General features: G+C 43.2%; 1 long non-coding RNA gene across 1 annotated transcript in view; it reads right to left on the bottom strand.

The window, feature by feature from the left end:
- Positions 1–26,706, bottom strand: part of LOC306921099 — a 37,137-nt gene extending 10,431 nt beyond the window's left edge. The window contains exons 1-2 of the long non-coding RNA XR_013789736.1: positions 26,646–26,706; positions 24,099–24,218 (exon numbers count right to left, since the gene is read on the bottom strand). This is a non-coding gene — a long non-coding RNA (uncharacterized lncRNA). The remainder of the gene's footprint in view (positions 1–24,098; positions 24,219–26,645) is intronic.
- Positions 26,707–26,717: the final 11 nt, after the last annotated feature.

Raw genomic sequence — 26,717 nt, 5'->3', positions numbered from 1 at the left:
CAAAGGGGGGGCATGTGCTGTCAGAACAGAAGACACTTACAGTATAGTATTACAGTACATTGTAAGTTTTATGAATGTATACATGTACTGTACAGTCAGTGTATTTGTGTGTGAACATACACTATAGTATTAGTAGGCCTTTATGTACTGTAGTATGTCTGTCTATACTGTAGCCGACAGTAGCCATAGACCTAGTAGCCCTCACACGCTTTCGCCGAGAGATTATGGTTTTGGTTCAGTGAGTCCGTCCCTCTGTCCCATCCGTAAAATTTGAATCCCCCACCCACCCCTTTCCCCCCTCACTGTATATGTTTTTTTCCCTTTTTACCTCCTATGATGATTTCCTGTTTTTGGCTAAATAGAAGTGTATATTCGTACGTCTCTAAATGTTTTGATGCATTGAAAATGGTGGGCCCTATTGTAAGTGTAATGCTTCATGGTGTCGTCCACTCACAGTTAACAGTTTTTGTATTGAGTTGTACTTTCTGCAAACTGTCAATAAACAGTCAATAAACAAATTGGCCTCATGGTGGAGCTATAACAGGCAGATTTTTGCTAAACATGTTTTACTACTGCTACAGATTTCCCCAAACCTCACGCAAATCAGTACTCAGTACTATTATCACTATAATAATGTGATCAAGACATATGTAAGATTTCTTTATATTCCATTCCAATGGCTATGATTGGCTTTCAAGTTTGGCAGGAGGGTTTTTGCATCTAAAAGGAACACAATTGGCCATGTTGATCCCTTTTTTATGGAAATCACTGTGGGCTGCATTTGATGTCATGAGGTGCTATACAAATAAAGTTTATTATTATTATTATTATATTATCTTTGGGTGAGTGAAGCTGGTTTGGGAATGGGAGAACAATGGTTATCGCTACACCAGTCACTCATACGGGCCGGAATAGTCCTGACTAATACAAGTTTACTGCTGATTGTTGTTGGATTGTGTGAGGAAAAAGTAAATGCACGATTGTAACCAGACCTTTACTGGTATGTATTTAATGCATTTTTATGCATTTTGTCAAGTACTTGGAATTCCTACAAATCATACAAATATCATCCAACTTCATACTGTAATCTTATTTAATCTAAACTCGTCTCATACTCTGGTGTTTCCTGTTAGGTACAGTAAGTAGACCAATTGATGTATATTACTGTTGTATATCAAGTCCTACAAGGACGGCGATAAGTCACAGTGGGTTTACTCCCCCACAACAGCCACAAAGTCAATACTTATATTATAACTCCTTTATGTTGACATCAAACCAATGATCTTGGCCTTTTCACGGAGGACTATCTTCAATTGGCTGTATTTATTTAAAAAGAAATGTGGCTTTGTGAGTAAATACGTCTTCTCCCTTCCCAGGACCTCTCCATTTAACTCTCTTCTTCTGTATATCTGAAATCACACTCTGTTCCTGGAGGAACAAAGTGCATGGGCTCAATATTCTGGTGTCTGACACAGGATGACTCTCCCAAGTCGGTGCATTGTTGAGGTGGGCATAGCATCAAATCAAACATGACCTGGACGTTATAGCTTGAATAAAAAATGTCATTAGATATTTCATTTTACTGTGTACCTGAAATCTTTCATCATTTTCCGACCGCGGTCGAGATCATGGATTTCACAATGCCACGCTAGACCTTCCGGTCCTTTATTGCCATCCCCAGTTCCTGCCTACTGATGCATGTGTCCCTAGCGATGACATCAGGGAACGACAGTTTTCTACCTCTGGTCTGCTTTGAGGCAGGATTCCAGGGAAGAAGGGAAGATATAACCTCATGATCAGCTCTGTAGCAGTAGCCATGCAGCCATGCAGCAAACTTCTGGATCGGACTAGTGAAGAAACACTGGGAAGGTTGTCGTATAATAGAGAAGTCGATGGGTGGCTGCAAGAGAGATTCTCATTAGAAGGCGGGTATAAGTGTTATCATTTCTTTTATGGCCATGTCTCGGAGCCATAGAGTAGAATCGGCTTGACGGTCGTCCTAAATATTTTTACTTTGAACCTCTTACTAAGCTAGGATGACCAGATCTAATGCATGTCATTGCAGGATGACCAGGCCATACCCTTCCTAGTTTGAAAGTCAAGGATGGACTTTCCAGGATGGTATCTGGCACCGTATAACCCACCTCACGGAGACGGAAAGACCTTCTTTAACCCATTTAGACTGTACAACGTGTGGGAACGTCATAACTAATCCAACCGACGCATTTTCTTTGATATCAAACAAGAAAAAAATATTCTGAATAGTTTTTTTTTTTTATTTTAGTTGGCCTCCAAGGCCACCAATGCCCACCATACTCCTTGCTCTTCGCGCACGCGCGTTGTCGTTCACTTCCCTGTATCCGGATCAGAAAGGATGCCTCGTACAGTATCTGCTAATCTAGGGAGCTCTCCATGGTTTTGACCAGATGGATATACTAAGCTCTGCTTTCTGACCTTTCCACTGCAACACCGACGACGAAGATAGGCGTGTGTGCTCTCCCTGACTTCCTGAAGTCTAGGATCAGCTCTTTGGTCTGGTTGACGTTGAGGGCATTGCAGGGATAACATTCCATTTCCAGCACCGACAAGTCTTCTGTGTCTGTGAAATGTTCCAGAAGTTGTTCGGAAACCTTTACTACAGAACTTCCTTATTTTTTAGGTTGATGGCAAAATAGTACTTCAAAATATGAATCACAAATTGTAGGAGAATTGTAGACCTTGTTTCTATAAACTATGCGTCAACAATGAACTGAAACAGCAATAGTCTTTTGTCTGAAACGCTGTCACAATGTCTCTCTTCTGACCCACTTCATGGTTTAAACTTTAGACCCACTGCTTAAGAAACATCACCACACAGGAACAGTAATTAAAGTTTTCAGTACTACAATACAATTCAATAAATTCGCTTAGTGGGTCACTTTTGGCATATAGTCATCGTTAAATGAATCGTTGAGTTTTTAAACACTACACTGTTGCTGAAAGTCCTATTTTACTTGACCTAACTTCCTGGCGAAACGACAGACCTTCTTACCGCCTATCTGTGTCATCATTTAAGTGATTCAGTAAGTAGAAGGCCATGCTGACATCACCCACAATCATGGAGTTGTTTTTTGAGGGGATAGAGGAAGTTTTTCTTTTTTAAAGCAGATCTACATGCTCACATGCTTATAGACCTACAATTTCTGAAAGTCTTTGAAAATGTTCGCCCAAAATAGGGCCACCAGGTTGAAAGTGGTGAATAGCCTAGGAGCGACAGAACTGCTGTTTATCCATGGAAGATAAACTGGATCATTGTGAGATGGACTCAAAGTGGCCTAGTCTGGATTCGTTCTGCTTACATGACAATTGAATGGAAATCTGCACCGGCAATGAATTTCAATCTGTTCCTCATGCGGTCTTTGTGTGTTCACCTGCACACCACAACCCTCTTTTTTTCTGTGATCGCTATTGTTTTCATTGTTTTGTCTCATTCTCCAATCCAGCTCTCCCTGATACGCCAGAATTGCATTCAGTATTGTGCGAAGCCGATTACTGACAGGGTAAAAGCAAGGGGATTTTTCTTTTTCGTAAAAATTACAGCTATTATTACCTGCAATCATCTGCCAGTCTTTTGTTATTTTCCGCTGTAAACAACCATTGTCGGTGAAGCGAAAGGACATCCTGTCCTGCTCTCTGAGCTCTTTTAGAGCTTTCAGTGTCTCTTTATAGCCTTGGTATACAGTACGTATACACACACACACATCTAAATGGTAAATGGTGCATTTATATAGCGCCTTTATCCAAGGCGCTTTACATAGATTGTGCATTACATTCACCCATTCACACACACATTCGACATGTAGACAGGAGGAGCCGGGATTCGAACCGCCGACCCATGGATCATTGGACGACCTGCTCTACCTCCTGAGCCACAGTCGCCCCACACATCTAGTTGCAATTACATGGGTGCACTATAGCCGCATGGGTGCACTATAGCCACACACACACACACACACACACACACACACACACACACACACACACACACACACACACACACACACACACACACACACACACACACACACACACACACACACACACACACACACACACACACACACCATTTGTCTCCCATGGCATTGATAGATCACACATAAGCAGAGGTTCTCTCTAGCCCGACCCCCACCACGACATCGTAGTGTCTGGATGCAAGACACACAGTGTCTCTGAGACCGTGGTAAGATCAGAGAGGCACTGCTGGGATCTGCTTCCCAACACACACAGCAAGTTAAACATACTGTGCTTTTACGCTCATAGATAGATTAACAGATAACTGGGATTGCATTGCCCACAAGATAAGAGGAGAGCAGAAAAAGAGAAGAGCTTTGTTGATACCGCAGCCACAGGAGAAATTCAGTCTCAGCTTCGCCCAGCTGACGGCTGCTCAAATGGCCGTGACGGGGGAGTTGTGAGGGGTTAAGGTCTTGCTCGGGGACACTTTGACAGGTAGACATGGGTGGGCTAGGAGGCGATTCGGTAACCGTCTGATTACCAGACAACCTCTCTAACTGCTCGGCTACAGCAGAAGAGAAGATGAGGTTGAGCTGGGGTTGTTTGAGGAAGGGGTGGGCGGGTGGAGACGAAATGAATGAGGACACAATGAGAGGGGAGGTGAGCAGAAGAGGTGAAAGGAGATGAGAGCAGGTCAGAGGAGAGGACAGCAGAACAGCGGGTGGAAAGGTGAAGACATGAGTTGATACGACATGAGGTCAGAAGATCGGAGGAGATGCAGACTGAGACGTGACGCCATGAAAAACTCACTGCGAGATCGCATCAATCTCTCAGGGAAGAGGCAAAAATCAGATGTGAAAAATATTTGTACACTGCACATTGTTATAACTCTGACTCAATTTTGCAGTGTAAAACTAAAACTCAATATTTTGCGGTGCATGACTCGTGTGCACGTACGTGCAGCACCACACACACACACACACACACACACACACACACACACACACACACACACACACACACACACACACACACACACACACACACACACACACACACACACACACACACACACACACACACACACACACACACACACACACACACACACACACTCTCACACACACACACACACACACACACACACACACACACACACACACACACACACACACACACACACACACACACACACACACACACACACACACCACTGAAGGCCTAGACAGAGTCCGTTTGTGCCTTGCGTGGGGGAGTCAAACGCACACAAAAGTTTATTTTAATTCCTTACATAGTCCATAGTCTATAATCACTATAATGTGCAATCAATTATTCGTCCACTAGATGGCAGCTATGACAGACTGGATCATTGTACAAACTGTAATGATACACGTTTTCACGAGTTGCGATGTAGTTAACTGTAGAGTGAGTTTTACACTATATCATCATAATTGAAGTAGGCTATATACCACTGCCTGTGCTGGCCAATCTACACACGCACTTGCAAGTTTGAAACCTGTTTATTCTAATTGAATTGACCCAGTTTTGCGTATTTTGCTAGTGATGTAATTAATTAATCATTGCGTTCACAAGTGGCAGATTGCAGTCTACCATTCATTGTCAAAGGAAGCCAGCGACATGAAGTTCATTACTAGTGGATTATAATCATCTGCAATGGAAAACACGTTTTTTGGTCACGTCTGTAAACGGTCAAATGTGCTGTCAGCGCTTGTACCCAAGCTGTTCTCCGCTGTAATTCCGCAGAGTTCTCGTCTGAACACCAGGGATGGACTGGGTCAAAAAATAATCACAGACGAGTTTGCAAAGCAGTGCTTCGAACGATGTCATGTTGTCCTGTTTAACTTTCAATGTGATATATCCATGTCGATCATGTTTACGTTTACAACTCAATGTGCCGGCGGATGTATCATCCTCTTTCAAGAGGGTTCGAGCAGAGGAGGAAAGCCTTCTTGCTCTCTGCTGCTGCTCTCTGCTGCCCAAGGGTACTTTTGCTGTCCTCGACGCAACGCAAGCAACTGCTTGCTTGGGGTTGGGACGGATCGCGACGGATCACGTAACTGACGTGAAGCAAGGGGAGAGATTTCTCTCACCCTCGTCTTCTTGCGTTGATTACGTTCGACTCGGTAAAGCACTTGAGAAGAAGGCTTGCGCTGCATCATGTGCTACCTCCCCGCCGTGAACAGGTGGGACAGCAATGCCTCTCTGCTGGTGTTATTTCTCACTGCTAATTTTGCATGCCCCCCCCCCCCCCCCCCCCACTACAGACAGGTGGAGATGGGAGTGTGCAGTCAATCCACAGAAAAATGCTAATATATAATTGTGAGGACATTTATTCAAATGGGTGGCACTGGTGGGAGTGCTGACTGAAGCTCCCGCCTCCAATGCAGATAAAGTGACCTGCTTTAATGCATACTTTCTGCCGATGTACGAGCTGATCAAATTATATTATATGCATTTGTGGAAGGCCTGGCTGATTTTGTGGGAGTAGCAGGGTCCATTAGCTGGACAGAATGGAGAAAGAGACAAATTCCACATTCCCACATGCACCCCACTTGAGGAACTGTACACACTGGACCTACAATCATCTTTCAAATATCTCCTTTCTCCCACACGCAGACTCAACTCGTCAACCTATCACCTTTGCACAATCACACCTGGAATCCGCCCAATCACAAACAAGAGTGCTGATTTGATTTGGCTCAATCAAATAAGACACAACACGACAACAGGAGTCTGTCAGAGAATGTTCCCAGAAAGGTCACCAGCATTGCGAAAGAAGACCTAATGTAACATCAACATCATGACGAAACAAAGATAATGCATAATTCATATCCAAATTATACTATACAGAGTTTGTGTGTGTGTGTGTGTGTGGGGGGGGGGGGGGGTCCTCTGTCAGGCTGTTGTAGATACTCAGGGTGACTCACAACTAGACCGGAATTTTCGACCTTCAAGTCCTTTGTGACATCACTGACGTGACAGAACGTGAGTTCACTTTAGCAGTCTGTGAAGTGCTTCAGTAATCAGGCATGTTCCGGTGTGTACGTACTGTATGCATTCGGTAATGTTCTGTGTAGAGCAGAGGGTAGGAAGAGCAAGAATATGCTCCTTGTATGCAGTGGTCGGGGAAGAAACCTGACATTTTATTTATCCTTATTTCATGCCTGATAAAATGGCAACAAAGGTAATCAAGAAAGTCAACTAAAGAGTACGATTTTTGGGTAGGATCTTCTCGTTGGTTCAGTAGGATTATGGATTATGTCTAGTAAGATGCAAGTCATGACATTACTTTAAGGGTTTTAGCATGACACAAGCTGGTGTAATATGACTAGGTCAGTCTTGTTTCTGTTTTGTCTTATGCTATGTGTATGTGTACTGTGTGTATACATGTAGATGTCTAGATATTTTATTACGTTTGACATGAATATTTAATGTTAGAATTTTGTCTCCCGCTCCCTCTTATTTCTTCTTCTCCCTTTCCGGAAAACAACACAAATGATGGACAAAGCATTCCGGCCTGGTCTAGATTTTAAAATACAAAAATAAAACACCTCAACTTCAACAAATCAAGGACTTTTACCCAGAATAGATTCTATAGACATCTTATGTGTGAGAGAAAATTACAGATGAGAATCAGAGAGAATGAGTGACAAGGGAGATAAAAGGAAATGGCGTCCAGAATGTTGTGCCAGGCAAGACAGATGTCACACATGCAGCAGCAGTTTGAGGGGTGACGCTGGCAGAGTGCCAGCTTTGATGTATGGATTGGAGACATACTGTGTACACTGTAGCTGATCTTTGGAAGAAAAACACCATAATGCACAGAATGTACGTATGCACATGTGTGTGTGTGTGTGTGTGTGTGTGTGTGTGTGTGTGTGTGTGTGTGTGTGTGTGTGTGTGTGCGTGCCCCTACATTTGTCTGTAGTATTATTCACGCCACTACCAGATCACGACAGTGTTTTGCATGCTGTTGTGTTCGCCTGTTCGGTGACTTTCAAACTGTAATAACAACAACAGGGGCTCTACCAGACTGACATGAGATCAGAGATGGCCACAACCTTGCATCCCCTTGCTTTTAAGCCAATGGGGAGTCCGCAATGCCTTCCTATACTCTCTGAACAGGCATAAGAGTGTTGTCACAGATGCTAGTCAGCGCAACACGTTCACCCAAACGCCTCTCAAGCTATGGCATCACACCATCGCTACATAAAGAGGGAAATGTGCATCAGTTGGTTCATAATATTATTTATTTATTTATTTATATATTATTCAAAGCATATAGTAGCCTAGTTGTATTATTTTTGTTTATGCCTAGATGTTGGATTGTTTGTGCCATAAGGACATGAATAAATCCACTATTTGAACTCGATCTCGATGAAGGCCCATGCTGGCTGAAACGCGTTGGTCGTTTTTTAACCCTTGTTTTTTAATCATGAAATAAAGGATTTTTCTACTTCAACTGCACAGAGCTGCCTTGGACCCTCTTTAAAGTTTGCCACCTTCTTACCTCCTTCAACATTGATTTTGACTCATTTAAGGTATAGAACTTTTAAAGAACTCGTGTGATGTAGCACTGAGGATTATGTTTAGTAAGATGCAAGTCATGACAGTACTTCTCATTTGTTTTAGCATGGGCATGGCACAAGCTGGTGTAATATGACTGTCATTCTTGTTTCTGTTTTGTCTCTTTCTCTACGTCTATACCTCTCCCTCTCTTATCCCCCCACTCTCTCTCTCTGGGTACCGACTCCCTCCCCCGATAAATGTACTTTTGCCTTTCTGCCTTGCTGTGCTGTTACCGTATACAGTATGTCATGCTGGCGTATTATCTTGTTTTGATAAACGCTGGATGCTACCGTTTTTAATATGCTGCTCAGTTTAAATTCACTGCACTTTAGGATTTGTATGTGTATTATTTTTTATTTATTGATATTCATTTTTAGATTAATGTATACTGCTGGTCGAGAGTACGATTTTCATTTGCATGAGCAGGCATGTAAAAAATGAGCCTTGATGAACCTCTGCTGGTGTAATCTTCTACGCTTCTATCTCACTCCCCACAACCTCTCTCCTCTCTCTTTTCCACTATATCTCTCCTCCCTTCCCTTTTTTTCTCCTTTTCTTTCAACATATCCTCCATCTCTCTCTACCCCATCTTCTCAGCTATCTTATCTCTAGCCTTACAACAGACTCATCACACTTTATTACTTCTCTCTCTGTATTTCCTCTAATCTAGCTTGAATTCTTGCCAGTCTCGGGTCTCCACGAACACCATTACTGCACTGAGAGTGAGAGAAAAAGAGAGAACAGACGCATTCAGTGAGAGTTAGGAGACGCTTGGAGGTAACAAGACATCTGGAGCATGGCTGCTAATTAAATCATAGGTGATAGATGATCCTTTTCTGTTGTTTGCTGGTGTGTAACAGAGGTGGTGCCTTATAATAAAAAGATTTACCAATGCACATCTGGAAACATCGCTGGCATCTCTCAGAAACTTCTGCTGGATTTTAATTTAATGTGGCATCATAGCCAAGTTGTGCAGTTGTGTTTTGGTGAGGAAGGGATAGGAAGCATGAGTGAGTGAGTTTTGATGTGAAGGACATTTGATGTACAGTTAGCTATGCTGTTCCTTATCATTTTTATCCCACGATTTTGTAACCCATTTTTCACCCTTGTGTCAATTATCTAATGTGATCCTGGGCTCTACACACCCTCCTGGGGAGAGCAACGGACTTGAACTCATGCTTCCTTCATGCATGAGTGTCCAAGTTGCTCCTTTACACCTGACAGGGGGGAGTTTCCCTGGTTGGATGTAGCGCGTGGAAGGAACACGGTATTCCAACCAGTTCCTTTCCCCTCCATCAGGCGCCCCGGCTGGCCAGGGGGAGGCAGTTTAGAGACCAGGATTACTGCATGTTTTTGTGAGGGTACCTACCCTAGGGGACACGGGGAGAACATGCAAACTCCACACAGAAAGGCCCTTTCGCCAACCCCGCCTCGGGTATGGGCACTGATGACGCGGAGGAGAGAACACGCCCCCAGCGTCCCCAGCGGGAATCGAAGCCAGGACCTCCTAGCTGTGAGGCGACAGCACTCACAGCTAGATGCCCAGCTATGCTAAAGAAACCATGAATCAATATATACTGTAAAGACGATTCCCTATATTCCTATATATAGGCAGCTGTCTGAGGGCTGTTGATGTAGGAGGGAGTCTTGATCGGGGCTTGAGTCTGAGTACTTGGGACTCAGATACCTCTTTTTGTATTGGTGATGATTATGTATGTATTTATATGGTGTTGTTGTCCAGGCACCTCTGAGTCAACCTTCGTCTTGCTAGCTGGAATACCTCCTTGGTCTTGCCTGGTACTGGTACGCGTAGCTCGATCTTGTTGGTTTTACTGCTGAGATTATCCTGGGGAACACACTGTTCTGGACGCCTACGTCCTCTTTTATAGGGTAGCGTGACGTCGTGTAGCCTATAATAAACACAATCTTAATGTTCATTAGCCTCAAGGCACAATCGTCTCCACCCAACAGCTGTTAAGACTGCTCAATTTGTGCTGGAAATGGTTTGATAGTGACAGAGTACTGTAAGTGCATGGCTGGCAATGTTTTCACTGTGTGAGTCTGTCTGTGTAAGTTTATCTGTATGTCGACAAAGTTTGTCAAAACTATAGCATCACACAACTGAGCAAGAAAAAAATGTTGCTACGAAGTGCAAACCCTTTCAGGTTTGACACCACAATGAAGGTCTCATTGTGCCTTCTTCTTATGGTGGCGTTTACGGTTTACAAATTCTCCACAAACTTATACACTTTACTGAAAACCTTTGAAACAAAGAACTGGAATTAAAGGGCCAAACAAAAGAGGCAAGAATCATTCCACGTCCTGCTGCCTCACCACAGCAAATGGAGATGAGAGCCATGCTCCGCATCACAATGACCAGCGACCCTCACACTGAGAACTGATTGGCTAGTCCAGCCCTGGTCCCCTAGCTGTCCTCTCAGCAAGGTCTCAGCCAACCACTCTTGAAGACCTGATGAGAATAATCATGACACCGTGTGTATCAAAGCCAAGGGACTGGGATTGATTTGTTTAAAATAACCATAGACATTATGGGAGGAGCACTGCGGGAGCCAGGGGATGGAGTGTTATTTGCAGAACGGGACAGGGTGAATACAAGTTCTGTTTGTGTGTCGCAGACAATTCGATTACAGAGCCATGGCCTCGGCAGGGTATGAAGCACCGTTCCCCTGGATGCAGAGTTAGGAATTTGTTATGGATGCTCAGAATAATTCTGACAAAAAGTTGTTTTTGTTGTTGCTTGTTCTCCAAATCAAGACACATCTCAGAGTTGGCGTTGATAAATTAGTTTCACTGTGTTTTGCTTATCTTTCTTGATGACATGCTATACCGGGGTAATGACATCAGAAAACTGCAGTAGAAGTTTAATATAAAGTTGTATAGGAACACAAAAGTTTGAAATGAATGTACTTGAGTGTTGAAATGTAATAATCTCTTCAGGGAAGCCACATTTCTGCAGAGACGTTAAGCTTTGGGTAGAGCGTGAAAAGGCACATGGCTCCAGCCAGAAGCAATCCATATGGTCAGAGCACAAACCATTGAAGTGCCCCCGAATACCCTCCGAATGGAAGGAAAGGAAATGTACCCTCTCGTCCTCAAGTTATCTTTCTAACAAACTCACAAGCAACAAGGACAGAACAGATGCCAACAGCCTGTCACTGATTGCTGCCTTCAGTTGGACATGCTAGACATGGTAGACAATGCCAGATATATATTTTCTCATTCATTGCATTATACAATACTTATTTCAGTCGACAACCATCTGTTGAGTGTTTATATATTATAATTTGCTCTTGATGGTGGGCAAGTGTGATTATCACTTGCCACTGAGGTAAATTAATGTGTCCAACCTACTGATGAACATAGATAATCTATTTGTCACAGTGAAAGAGAAAGTGTTGCTCCGCTCTTCATAGCACACAGTGCACAAAGATGTGTTCTGCACGAGTAGGGAATGTTCAGCAGTGTTGATTTTGACAGAACATTTTTATTTAGTTTTAGTCATAATATTTTGGATTAAATGTCACAGTTTTAGTCAAATTTTAGTCATCTGAAATGTTTTCACGTTTTAGACTAAACTTTTATGATATTTTGTCAACTAAATCTACAGTTGGTTTCATCTACAAAACTGTATTTTGGCGGGGCTTGATGGCATCGCAATGGCTACGCAACCCTCTTGTTAGTAACTGATTTTACGCTTTGTTAACACCTGAGCGAAACCAAATCAAATCTCTTCTCCACTCCCTCCATAATATTTCAGTCTAGATTTTATTTGTTGACACAATTGTCAATATATTTAGTCATAATTCGTTTTTATTTAGTTTTTTCTGTTTTTGTTAGTTAAAATAGCTAGTCAACAAACATTTGTCCGCATCGTTTTAGTCGACGTTCAGCACCTGCAGCTACTTGTCCATCTATCAAATCAACAGAGCGCATTGTGATTTTCACAATATTTTTTTGGCCATTTTAGGCACTTCTCTGCTTTATTGGACAGCAAAGTGGAAAGAGACAGCAACAACAGGGCATTGAGGGGTTGGCATGCTTCACAGCTCATGAATCAGATCCAACTCCTGGACATTGCAATCATGTGGTCAGCACGCTAACTGGCTGAACTACCAGAGTGCTCCATGATTTGTGTTTTTAATGAGACTGCGCCGAGCTGAGGTTATGAGGTTTGTCTCTTTGTGGTTTCTCTCATGCAGCATGATTTATAACACATCAATAGGGCTACGAAGTTAGCAATCATGGAATATTGTCATAGGCAAGACTGGACTGTTACTGTACATATAATTGACAAAGGCATGTAAGGTAAATATGCATAAGAAGTCTTCATGAAAACATGTCCTTAAAGGACAATTGAAAGGGCACTTGGGTAATTCATATGCAAAGTATCTGCCCACCACTGCAGGAGTCTAGGGTTCAAATTAAAGGAGAATTCCAGACTAACCACTTTCTTACTTTAATCTGATCCAAGAACGAATGATACAGGTGAAAGATGACATAACTCCACCCAGTGTGCACTGCAGCTCTGACCGTGGGCGCTGGGTCTTAGTGTGCACTGCAGCTCTGACCGTGGGCGCTGGGTCTTACATAACTCCACCCAGTGTGCACTGCAGCTCTGACCGTGGGCGCTGGGTCTTACATAACTCCACCCAGTGTGTACTGCAGCTCTGACCGTGGGCGCTGGGTCTTACGCTAAACACTGCAGCTCTGACCGTGGGCGCTGGGTCTACACTGCAGCTCTGACCGTGGGCGCTGGGTCTACACTGCAGCTCTGACCGTGGGCGCTGGGTCTTACGCTAAATCGCTTATATTGATCTCTCGGAAATTCTGTTTATTTATTTTCATAATGACCAGATATGCTGGTATACCAGGTATACCAGGGCGGCTGTGGCTCAGGAGGTAGAGCAGGTCGTCCAATGATCCCTGGGTCGGCGGTTCGAATCCCGGCTCCTCCTGTCCACATGTCGAAGTGTCCCTGGGCAAGAACCCTACATTGCCTCCAATGAGTCGGTTGGTGTACCTGTAAGCTTGCCACCATTGGTGTGTGAATGTGGGAAGTGAGGACGCTGGCGTCAACTGTTCGCCGCTTCACCTCCCAATGTATGAATGAATGAACCATTGTAAAGCGCTTTGAGCACTTGGAAAAGCGCTATAAAAATGCAATTCATTCATTATGCTGCACAAGGTTTTGTCGTAAAAAGGCAAATTACGGAACTAGTGTAAGACCCAGCACGCATGCTCTGAGCTGTAGTGCGCTCTGGATGGATGGATTATTATTTTTTGCCTCTAGCCCTCTACCACTGGTTGTTGGATATAATATAATAAGATCAGATTGTGGTAAGAAAGGCGCCAGTCCGGAATTCTCTTTTAATTGTGTTGCGTCCAGCTTGGCGAACGTCTATCTATAACATATAATTAACGGAATGTCTGTATGAGTGAGTGAGTGAGTGAGTGAGTGAGTGAATGAATGTCTGTCTGTCTGAAACCATATTGGCCATAACAATATGGAAGTCTAAACGAATAATTAATAATAAATGTATTAGTGAAAACCTTTTCCCATCGACTTATATGGGAAAATGATTTTATATAACTCAGTGTTTTTCTCTCAGAAACCGTAAGGGCTACAGTTACCACACTTGGAGGGGAGGTTCATTAATGTAATGAATAATTAGTCGGCCTCATGGTGGCGCTATAACAGCACACTTTAAATTTTGCCTTACAACTCTTGAACCGTAGGCCGTAAAATCAAAACTTCCCTTTCCCTGGATTCCTTGGGTCATGACTCATCTCCCCATATAGTCTACTAGCCAGCCCATAGAGCCCCATTGTGAACCAGGACATGTTGAGTACACCAAGGTTTTATGTTAGAAATACATAGTTATGTAGAAACTACCGGATGCTAACTTGCATATGTTGAGCAATTTTCATAATTGGCATAATATGTGACCTATAGTGTGATTAACAAGCTCAACATTTCATCATGCTTTATGTGACGTGTCAAACTAGGGGGTTTTCATGACACAAATCTAACTTCTGCATAGAAAATGTATTAAAAAATGAATAACTTTAAATGACCACATGCTTTCAAAGATGTGTGCACATCATTTATCATCCTGCAATATTTAAAATCCCCCATTTCAATCTACTCTTTCGACTTGCACTAAAGGACCATATTTGCTTGACCTAAAATAGCCTGACACTTTTTATAATTATTATTATTGGCAATAAGGGTAACTCAATACAAATAATTGTCAGGGCTCCAAACAATGGCAATGTCCGGCGCTGCACAGAACAATGGACAATAGTTTCACAATAGAGGTGACACTGACCTACTTAGGATGGTTCCTTCACTTCCTTGCATTATTTTTGTCAAATATACTGCAGTGGTTCCCAAACAGGTCGAGACCCAGAAGAGATTAGACGTTTTCCCAGGACCCAACCTAGTGGAAATAGCATATCTGCAAGTGCACAACGCGAGCATTAGATGGCCTATTTTTACTACTTCTTCATTATTATTATTTTATTATTCGTTTGTTTTAAAATGTAGCCTATATTTATAATTTATATTATGTAGGAAAAGATAAACATTTTGACTAGAGTCGTGACCCATACAAATTAGTCCGTGACCACAAATGGGTCCTGACCCAGTGTTCGGAACAGTGGAATATATCATTTATTCCAAATTACTTTTTCAGATTCCATCACCTTGGTTTTGTTTAGTGACCTGATCCTGATCTGGTTCTCAAGAAACAACATTTTGTGGATATTGTTGCCATCTCGTTTCTTTGAAATGTGCAGTGAGACACAGACTTCAGAGAAGGGCAGGGTCGGGTGGTTGTGTGTGTGTGTGTGTGTGTGTGTGTGTGTGTGTGTGTGTGTGTGTGTGTGTGTGTGTGTGTGCGCGCGTGTGTGTGTGTGTGTGTGTGTGTGTGTTGGGGGGGAGACAGAGATGTGAGAGAAAAAATAAAATAAAACAAGAGACAGAGAAGGCATGCAGGCATATGTAAATAAAGAAATCACACCTGTGTGAAGTGAGTGGTGCAACTCCGTGTGGGGGTCCCTGGGGGGTTCCAGACCCACAGGAATGTGGCCAGGGTACCGCCCCGCGTCCGAAACGGTCGAGAAATTACAGAGTTACCATGTGGGGGTCCCCGGGGGGTCCCTGAGGGTCCCCAGAACATCCAGACGAACGTTCCCAGGGGGCTGGCCCGGTTGCGGCAGGCCGCCCCGCGTCCAAAACGGTAAAGAAATTACAGAGTTACCGTGTGGGGGTCCCCGGGGGTCCCTGGAACATTCAGACCCCCAGGAATGCGGCCAGGGGGCTGGGCCGTTTCCGGCGAGCCGAGTCCGAAACGATCGAGAAATGAAAGAGTTACCATGTGGGGGTCCCCGGGGGGTCCCTGGAACATCCAGACCCCCAGGAATGCAGCCAGGGGGCCGGGACGTTTCCGGCGAGCCGCCCCGCGTCAGAGTTACCCACATGGTAACTCTGTCCGAAATGACAGAGTTACCATGTGGGGGTCCCCGGAACATCCATACCACCAGGAACGTGCCCAGGGTGCTGGCCCGGTTGCGGCGAGCCGCCCGCGTCTGAAACGGTCGAGAAATGACAGAGTTACCGTGTGGGGGTCCCCGGAACATCCACGAATGTGGCCAGGGGGGGGGGTCGATCCGTTTCCGGCGAGCCGCCCTGTGTCCGAAACGGTTGAGAAATGGTGAAAACCAACCAATCTGTTTTCGTGCTCGGACAGACCCAGGGACAGACCCAGGGCCACACATAGCTGTGTAATGCAGTGGTTGCACCACTCAAAAGAATAAAACAGGGTGGGGGTCAGTGAAAGACAAACCGCAAAAGAGAGAGAATTTGATGTCTCTCTTTTTTTTGTGACCTTCCATAAGCAAAGCAGTTCTGAATCCCTTTGTCTGAAAAAACCATCAGCCTATAAATAAAGCCTAGTATCATAGGGGACATCTACTTTGCTTTTTCTAGAAAAGGATTAAAGGAGATCCAACAATGCATCTTGTAGTGCTCGAAAACAATATTCAGTTTTTTAGGTCTGCAGGCAGCTATTCACCACGTACACCATTTATATGGAAGGAGAGTACAGTATCGAGACATGAAGGAAGGTTAAAACTATCACTGAGGCCTAAAATATTTTGTAGACAATCTGTACGTGCTATCAGTTTCCCAGCCATCTCAAATGCAGTGCATTAATGTAGTTCCAGACAGGATGTTGTTTAGGATATACTGAACCTATCTTGCATGTGCCTGCCTCCTACAGGTTTTAAGTCAATAGGAATTTCTCTCAGCAAGAAATTATCTTAGTTGCCAGGCTGGCGGATGAGTAATGTCTGCTGTTTAAAAGGGAAAGCTGCCGTGCAACGGTTTAACGTGTCCATGCAAGATGGTGGCTGTGTGCGAGCCTCCATTACATGGCCCTGTTAATCCACACATGGAAATATGTGTGTAAAATGTGCATAATCCTATACCACAGTTTTCATAGGATTAGACTGGTTGCCAATATCAGACAGTCAGCTGTGTTGACTCTGCGTGTGTGCCCGTGCGTGCGTGTTGAGTGATTATGTGTGCATGCACATTGCACAATCTGCATATACTTATAAGTATCCATGCTGCGCGCACGTGCACACGCACACACACACACACACACACACACACACACACACACACACACACACACACACACACACACACACACACACACACACACACACACACACACACACACACACTCTTAACTAAGGGATGCATTTCAAAGAAAGGATTGAATTATTATTATCTCTGCCAGGCCAGAATTCTGGGAGGCGTAAACCGTGTGATCCCCACATTTTTAATCACACAACACACAAAACTAACACAGACAAAGCAGATTCTACATCACAAATCTGGTTCAGCATTCTGTTTTTTTACTACTAGAACTATTTTATTAGGGAGAAAATCTGGTCTCGATCTCCCTGTGTGACAGTGTGTGTGTGTGTGTGATCCAGTCACATACGGTATAGGGTACTAGTGATGTGGAGACACTGCCAGTCTCCTAGCAGCTGAATCACATTCCTCTGCAATATAAATGTAAGGATGGGTTTAAATATACACAAGATTAATGAATTATGCAGCCTTTCCCTTAGAGTCTGAGGGGTGTTTTGGGGTTGGATGCTGACAGCTAGTAATGTGGAAAACAGTTCATTTCCTTCATGTGTCACAGCATATCCCCATGCTGACTGATTGTGAGAATGTTGGTCTGCAAACCCTACATTTAGGCTACGACGTGACCCTAGTACTCTGTAGTAACCTAGTAACTCTGTAGTATGACGGTTTTGCTTGCCTAAAATAACTGATCTTGCAAGCGACACCCTGATGGTTTGATATCCCAATAAGAGCTCACAATGCTAAGGATTGCACATATACAACAACAACTTAAACCACAGCATGCATAGATGTTGTCGGATGCTGGGACGCGACGTGTCGGGACGCGGCACATTGTGAGCTTATCGAGCTGCTATTTTCTGCAAAAGCTTAGCACAAGTTTGACATACTACTGATTTTGAAGCAGGTTCATTTTCTATATCATCAGATAACTAATATAATCAACATGACTGTTTAGTAATAATAGCACCCCCTTTTTTGTATGCCATGGTTCTTGCAGTGAGCAACATACTCATACTACATGTTCGCCTGAAATTATATATTTGGTTATGCATGGCCCAAAAATATCTCATAACAATTTATTTTGGGACATTTCCTAAAACTCCCATTGGAAACCGGCAATTGGTGGTTGGCCATTGGGTGCTGGGGAGGGAGGCGACTGGGCATAGATGGACATGCACACACCCGTGAGTGTACACTGACACGTTGTGGCTTGGTTTGGAACTACAAGACAGGATGAGTCAGAAACCAAGCTGTCTTCCTTCTTGGTCCCCACAGTGCAGCAAGACACGATTTGAGTAATAAATTAGTCTCTTTTAACATTCACAACTTATGGAAAGGCAGTCTCAGGGTCTGTGAAGATGGGGGTTGAAAAGACTGTGTGGAGGATGATTGCAGAGAGTGGAAATACAGGAGGAATGGATGGGGAGGGAGGGAGTGGTCTAAAGCGAGAAACAGAGTGAGTGAGTGCGTGAGTGTGTGTGTGTGTGTGTGTGCATGCTTGCGTAAGTGCATGCCACCCAGCAACAGTCACCTGCTAGGCGGGGAAAGAAGTCCCATAATGTGTGAGGAGTCGACAATGGTCATTGTATTGTGTCTGTCTGTCTGTCTGTCCCCAAAAGCTGCTAGGACTTTTTCTTACTCTACCAAAAAGGGGGTTTATTTTCAGTGGCTAACAAAATTACATGTTTCAGTGGGTTTGTAATGACAGAGAAGCAGCTGTATTTTTTAACGCTGGCACCAAATATAATCTGGACGGGCCAAATGACGAGGAGGCATACGTTAGAACCGTTTTCCCCTCCCTCCACTAAACCTCCAGAGAGGGATGATGTTGATGTTTATCTTTATCTTTGTTTACAATAGTCTGGGTATTGGAAGGTAATGATTAATTTATGTTTATGATTAATTACATTTTAAACCTCACACATTTTGTGCATGGAAATCAAGTCAAGCTCACCTTTATTACCCAATTGGCTTCAAGTTGTTTCTGTTAGCACCATGCACTGACCACTCTGACGCAGCTCCTCCTATAAACGCCACGGCATAAAACAGAATGTTGATTAAAGTTCTTCAAGTGCTTTGTGTTCTGAAGTAGACGCCCACTCCCTCTCTTGCTGAACCTAATGCATCCATGCACAGAGGATGGCTGTTGTCCACCATTATCTGTTTGAGTTGTATTACACAATAAGCTAGGTTGTAACCAAAGGTTTTTGATAAAGCCTGGTTAGTTAACTGGCATACCAAATTGGTCTTTCTAGTTTGCCGTGATCCTACCATACCTACCAGATCCAAAAGTGCATACACAACCGAAAGTATGGTACAAAGGTGACACTATAGGCACACCTGGCTGACAGTCTCCTAAGAAAGTCTCAGTCTCCTAAGAAAGTGAAACCACATCTTATTGAACTTTGATGCTGCCACATGCATCAAATTTGGTTTGTTGTCTAAATGCGTTTGGCACTTTGGAATGATGTGTGCTCACTAGGTTGGTTTGGTAATGCTACTAAGATTCTCTTCTGTTACAGTGAATTTAGCGACATTTAAAGGTTTAATGATAAAGCAAGTCATTTAGTACAGTTATGTAGTATACGTATATGTCTACAGTTTAAATATAGGGCTCAGTCTAAAACCCAACCCGGTGATGGCAGGTGTGTCCTCGAGTCACCGCAGTTTAAGGATCTAGCATCAGGAGAGATCTGATGGAAAGGTTGATTGTGGACCGTTAACTTGAACGAGGTGTTGAAGGGAAATTTCACAGGTATTTTACCCATTACTGAACTCCACTCTTCCACGTCCTGTGGTGAAATTGCCATAAGCCCCATAAATGACTGGTAGAGATTTGAGTCATTTCCCAGAGGCAGAGCTCCATGTAATCCAACAGTGCAGTCCACCATGAAGCGTACTATCCCAGGCCTAATTTATACTCTACCATCTACAGTATGATGGTATCTCTTTGACAAGAACCGATTAAGCTCGAAAATCAGATCTTGTCGGCAAGCGACACATGTGATGGAGTGGGCTATAAATGTAGCTTTAGACAAATATTAATCTCAGGATCAGTACCTCTCCTTTAATTTCTCCATTAATCTTTACATGAGTTTGATTTGAGCAGTAGATTTGCACCCTTCAATGAATAATCTACAGTGCAGCAAACTCCATAGTGTTATTTAACAATTTTAGAGTGTAGGATAAATGTATGCAATGGGTACCAATGGTATTCCCTTCCATCACGGTTTGAAATACATTGTTCAGTTATGCTTAGTTACTGGGTGACAGGTAATCTTGGGAAGGTGATGCTTGAATAAATATGAATATAAATGTACCTGAAAATGTTGGAAGAAATGTTGCTGCAGGGGATGCACACATTATGTGTTCCCACTGAACACTCTGCACACGTCTGTAGACTAAACGCTTGTTATATATTACTTAAATCATATGATTTCACCCCCATGTTGTATCTACATTTAAAAAAAAATTGAGGGGCGCTAGCCCCTCCAATGCCTGGCTTTTGAAATTACATCATATGGCAGCCAAGCCATAGTCTATGCACTTTTAATGTTTGTTTAGAGCACTTTTAACAAAAAAAATTAATGGCAGCCAATTGAGCCAAGTCTATGGACTTTTAATGTTTGCTTTAAGACAGTAGTGACGTCATGTGGCAGTCAGAGTGGGCGCCCCTCACTTCACACGAGTGTGAACTTTATAATTATGTATCTTAGCAATTCCACATGGCATCTCTGCCTTGCCAATGGCCATGTCCACAGAAGGGATGCGGAGTGGGAAGGGTATAACTACTACTCACTGGGGTGGAGCCTGTCAGCAGCAGGGGGTGTTGAACAGGTGTTTCTCCACTTGAGCCGTGTCCTCCCTTTGGGGGCTCCTGATTGGCAGGTGAGCCATACAAGAGACGTGGAGGAATTCGGTAATTGTAGGAATAAATATAGGTAAAGGGTCGCACACAGCCAGAATGGATTTTGAACTTCAGTTTTATTTCTCCATCACAAATGGCAGACGGGTGGCAGAATGGCAGAATGATGATTTAAGTGGGTAACGCACCATTAGTCAGAGCGCGATGGTCACAAAAGAATAATTTGGTAATTGGCATAATGATTAAATTGTCCGGCTGATCGACTTCTAACCTGGCATGCATATCGCAGCGGATCTGGGGGAGTGTGGTGCCTTATGTGAAGTAAGCCACATCGGCGCTTGTACAGAACCGCCGATCCAACTGATATGCCCATGCATGGGCATATTGTGATCCCTGATGCCATCAATATGACATTATAGTACTGATATCACAGACTAGCCTCAGAGGCTCAGAGAGTACATAGGGTATATGTACTATCATACTATGGTGGTTGGTAACGCCCTGGGTACTCTGACAACAACTTAACAAGTACTTAGGGGTGTTGCATAACCAGGTAGGGCATGCATTCCCAACTTGCATCGTTTCTGAGTAGACTGGTACCGGATGGGCACCAGTAACAATAATTCTACATGGCATGACATAGTCACGTATGGCATTTATAGACGATATGCATTATTCCCCCAAACTTTCCTACATGACACTTTATCAGGTTGTGAACTTGTGACCTATCACAGCTGACGTGCTCAGGGAATTACATCATTGTGTTGCCATTTTTAACCAAGGGCTCGGTTACCGTTGATCTATTTCCATCTCTCACACGGTGTCGTCCACATCAAAGACTCAGAACGGGTCCTCACATACGAATGACATGGAACCCCCGGAGGCACCGTGAGGAAATGGAGACACAATGACAAAGTGGGAGCAGGGTCCTGTTGGAATGCAGCGCCACGCCGTCTCCTAAGGACACCTGCTCCACACTGTCATCATCTTCACCCCCTGATCTCTTAAATCCTCTCTAGAGCACTTTAAGTGACACATATAGGGCGGAAAAGGGAAGGTGAGAGGCAGGGGCTGGCACTTCTGACTGTATAATGTTAAACATTAGAGGCCCGGAAGGCGTGAGTGAGATGCATGGAAACAGGAAGAAAGAGAAATAGGGAGAGGGGTGTGAACGGCTGTCACAGAACAAGAAGTAGCATACAATTGGTGGAAGACAAGTGTTCCATTGACATGCCCGCCGGCACAGATTTTGTTGATGTTGTGGAGAAATAACTAAAGAAAATGCGAACGCAAACACAAAGCAAACGCCTGTTTGCTTATTTTCATAGTCCATCATATGCCATTCCAATTCCATAATGCTTTTGGTCGTCCAGACTTAATCAGTGTGTGTATAGAAATAACTAACCAACAATAAAAAGACAACAGCTACCACCATGACATCCTTTCCCATTTCGTGCACACAAAAAAAAGCTGAATGCTTGGAATACTTTCCCAGGGTAAAAACATGCTTTAACCAGAAGGGGTTAAATGCTTTTTGAGGGTGTCATGGGTGTTAGAGAGAGGATGATAAATGTTCTTTTTCACAGTTGAGAGGCAGCTAATGGTGCAGATACCCTTGTTAGGCAGCAGGAGTTTTAACAAGGGCATGAAAGACACTAAAGGACAAAGTATTTCTCATCAATGAACTCATCCTTTAGCATGTGATAGATTAAACATGTAGTAAACAAATATGATATATGATTGTCATAAAGTTTTGTCATGTGATTTTATTGTATTTGAAATATGTGGTTAACATCCATTCCTTCAGCCATTATTGATTATTTTTATCTCTGCAATGCAGGGGGCAGTGATTATGTTTTCACCCCTGTCCATCCGTCTATGTGCGTGTATGTGAGCAGATAATAGAACAATTGCCCGAAAACAATCACACAACACAATCACCGGACATACAACCGATGGAACTGCTCAGCCTGGTATTCCTAAACGTAAAACTGAGCTTAACCTCAGTAAAACGGTGCCAAAACCTAACCCTAGTCCTAAACTTAACCGTAAAACTATGCCTAACGGCTGAAATTATTTCTAACCGTATTCTCAGGAAAACAATACAAGAACTGCCCCACTGAGCGGTTCCATTCATATTAGTACAAAATGGCACAACTCATAAAGGCAGCATCCATTTTTCTCCAAATAAGCACACATTGAGGGGCCTCTAGTCTAGCCAAAAATGCTTTAATTTCCACAGGCGCCGCAAATGTTAAATGCCACCATTTGTTGCCAAAGCATTACCTTTTCATCAAATTAGCCAGAAATGGTCTCCTGAGTCATGTGCAAGGACCAGTTAAGTTTTGATACTCCATACCGTTTGCCTGTAATTGTCTTCACACATTGTGGGTGGGGTGGGGCCTATGTCACACAAAAACACCATCAAGAATCATTCCCAGCTCTCGAACAGTTACACCGTCTGTCGTACAAACTGACTAGAGATCTGCACTCCGGGGAGCACCTTTTTTCTAGTTTAATCACGGCATGCCGCATCGCATCAAGCTTGTTTCTGCAAATATGGCAACATCCTGAAATTAGTAATGCCTTCAGAAAGCAATCACCACACAGGCTGTAAAATAGGCTACTAACTTCTAAATCAAACAGGGTTTTGAGGTCAAAACATTGTCATGTTAATAGCATAGCAGCAACAGCTGTTAACAGATAAAGCAGCTCGCTTTATCTCCATGAAGAGTTACACAAATCACACTACCGGCTGTGTTTAATTTAAGGCTTTGTGTGCCTTGTCTAATCGAAGGAACATCCATTTGGTCGTTTCTACAATCATCCTCCATGGGATTTGGGTATAAAAACATTTTTACACGCAAATTGGTTCAGATGATCAATCACAACCAGAGTTCTAATTCACAAAGATATTTCTATTGGTCTAATTAACATGTTATATATAAATATATAAATATTCACCAGTCTGGCCCTGCCGGTGGATGACCGGGTGGTGGTGTGTCAGGCTGTCAGCCATGTGGCATCGGTGATCTGTGTCCTTCCACCTCTCTGCCCTCGGTGTGCTATGGTCTCTTTGCTGACCTGTGAAGGAAGAAGTATAAAGAAAAATCCTCCCATTTGGTTATACAGTAATAAAAAGTAAAGTCTGTTGCACTGTACAGTACACCTACAAAAGGTGACAGCTGCGTAGAAGACCAAACGAGGGTCCCAACGTACTAAAAGGATTTAAGAACTCCCACACACCATCTTCAAATGTAAAAGGTTTTAACGTTTCGGTCTGTTAGCCCTTCATCAGGTCATCTTTTAGGAGTTATAGAGTAATAATAAGCACTGGTTGGCACATTTTATTTATTTATCATAAGGTAGGCTCCATGCTTCTATGACTCCATTATATTTAAGGCAAAATAACAAAAGGAGTCTTATTAATACACTGGTGTCCAGCCAACTAACAGATTAGACAGGTTATGTGGTGGAACTGTGAGACAGTGAGAGTGCATAATGAAGCTGTTGCTTTTAGGATGCCCGCCCTTCCCGTCACCACCATTGTCTGGCTGTCTTTTCCACTGGGTGTTAAGAGAGCCCTAGTCGTAGCGTTTTACTGTAGAGGGCAGATAACGCAAGCTTGTGTCTCATTTATTTTACTTCTTGACACTGTCAACAAAGTGATTTATTAGCTGCTGTCTCAGACCCCTGATTAGACCATTCCTGTCTAATGGGTTTCATTTGCATAAACAGTTATTGAACCATGTCACCTTGTTGAGGTCATTACCATCTCCCCTTACAGGAAATCAACCTGGGAGGGATACTAATCAACTCTCACGTCACAGGTTGATCGGGATACGGTTTTTAAATGTCACAGTGGATTGGTGACTGTCTGAGTTGAATTGCAACAATAGCTTGTCAAAACTAAACCAGTAATCTTGTTGAATTCTTCATAATAATATAGTCCATTCGCCTTTGTGGTATTTTTGTCACAGTATATCTGCATACACAATGAATTAAGGTATTCTGTATTCAACCCATCCTAACAGGAGCAGTGGGTGCTATGGGCTAGCACCTCAGGGAGCAGTTTGCTGATGCTGACACATTGCTGAGGCTAGGGATCGAACCTGGACTTCCCCAGGCATGCTCTCTCTACATTCAGCTATTTGTGAATGAATGGGGCAGAAATAGCTGAATGTAGAGAGCCTACATTCAGCTATTTCCACCCCATTCATGTACATCATTTTAACAATGACCTTTTTTCTGCATTTAATAGATCCTTAAATTGTTGACATTGTAAAAAGTAACCCCTTGATGCTCGGCCATGACTTTATAAGGTTCACATGTTGTTCACTCAGAATCAGAGCCAAGTCCGAGACCCTGAATGCAACATTCTTCCAAAATGAAAATTCAGGCCCAGTGGCAGGCTATAAATGTGGAGGTTCTTTGACATGAAAATGTTTGAGAGCCACTGGTCAAAATGATATAGTAGCCTACTGACTGAGTGGCACTAATGCCTATCATCACATGGTGTGACTGATGTCACCATAAAACCCGTGCTAGAACAGCTTTGGCAATGAAGTGAGTGACCTGTAGTAGAAGATTGCTATAGGTCACTCACAATGGCCGTGGTTAGCGATTCAGGGGCTGGAGCCATAACCGTACATTAATATATGTAGGCCTGGCTATTTAGCCAAAGATTTCCTGCCAGGGGACCAAAATAGATAAAGGGTTTTAGTTGACAATAGGCTTCTTTTTGAGGGATTAAGCCCCTCAAGGGCCCCTGGGGGTCACCGAACCGCACTTTGAGAACCACCGGTTTTTACTATAAAACATGCTTAATTAACAGATATGAGTAGGCCTAAAGCAATTAGCAATCCAATGTTGACGAACTTGATGTACTGCAGTGCATGCATACCCCTCATCACATAATGCTAAACTGCTCCTAAACTGTCTTCATCTGGCAGAATAAGACCACGCTCCATCACGAGGGCTATTTATTCATACCCAAGCGACCGTGAACGTGGAAAAACTGCAACACAAAACAAATTTTTACATATTTTTTAACACAATTATGAAAGTCCTTGTTGACAGTCAAGCTGCTGTCCCTAAAGTGTCCACATGTCACATAAACACAAACAAATGCACGATGCAATTACAATAACTGTACAGTTCAAACATTAAACAACACCGGGTCAACAACATACCGTGTTCGCATTCTGCACAGATTATTTTACGAGTATATTACGTTCTTGTTCTTCTTTAACTTGTTTTATATGTTGTAGAGACTTATAAAGCTGAGAGCTTCTTTCCTCCCTGTACTTCCCTGTTAGTTGTTCTGACCAAACCTGGACCAAACAAACATGCCCAAACAAACCCAACAGGTGATTGTAATGAGGTGATAAACAGACCACAAAGCACAGAACTGTAGTACTGTACAGTACAGCTACAGTTTGTTAATCCAAATAAAATATATATTCACTATTCATATTTTCAGGAAAAATAAGCAATAAAATAAAATATTACAGTCAGAATCCATCCATGATCCATCCATCTTCGCGGTTCGCGTCACCAGGCTTCATTTCTGGGAGGGATCGA

Source organism: Electrona antarctica, assembly GCF_951216825.1.
Source record: "Electrona antarctica genome assembly, chromosome: 4".
Classification (NCBI taxonomy): domain Eukaryota; kingdom Metazoa; phylum Chordata; class Actinopteri; order Myctophiformes; family Myctophidae; genus Electrona; species Electrona antarctica.
This window is presented reverse-complemented; position numbering and strand designations above follow the sequence as displayed.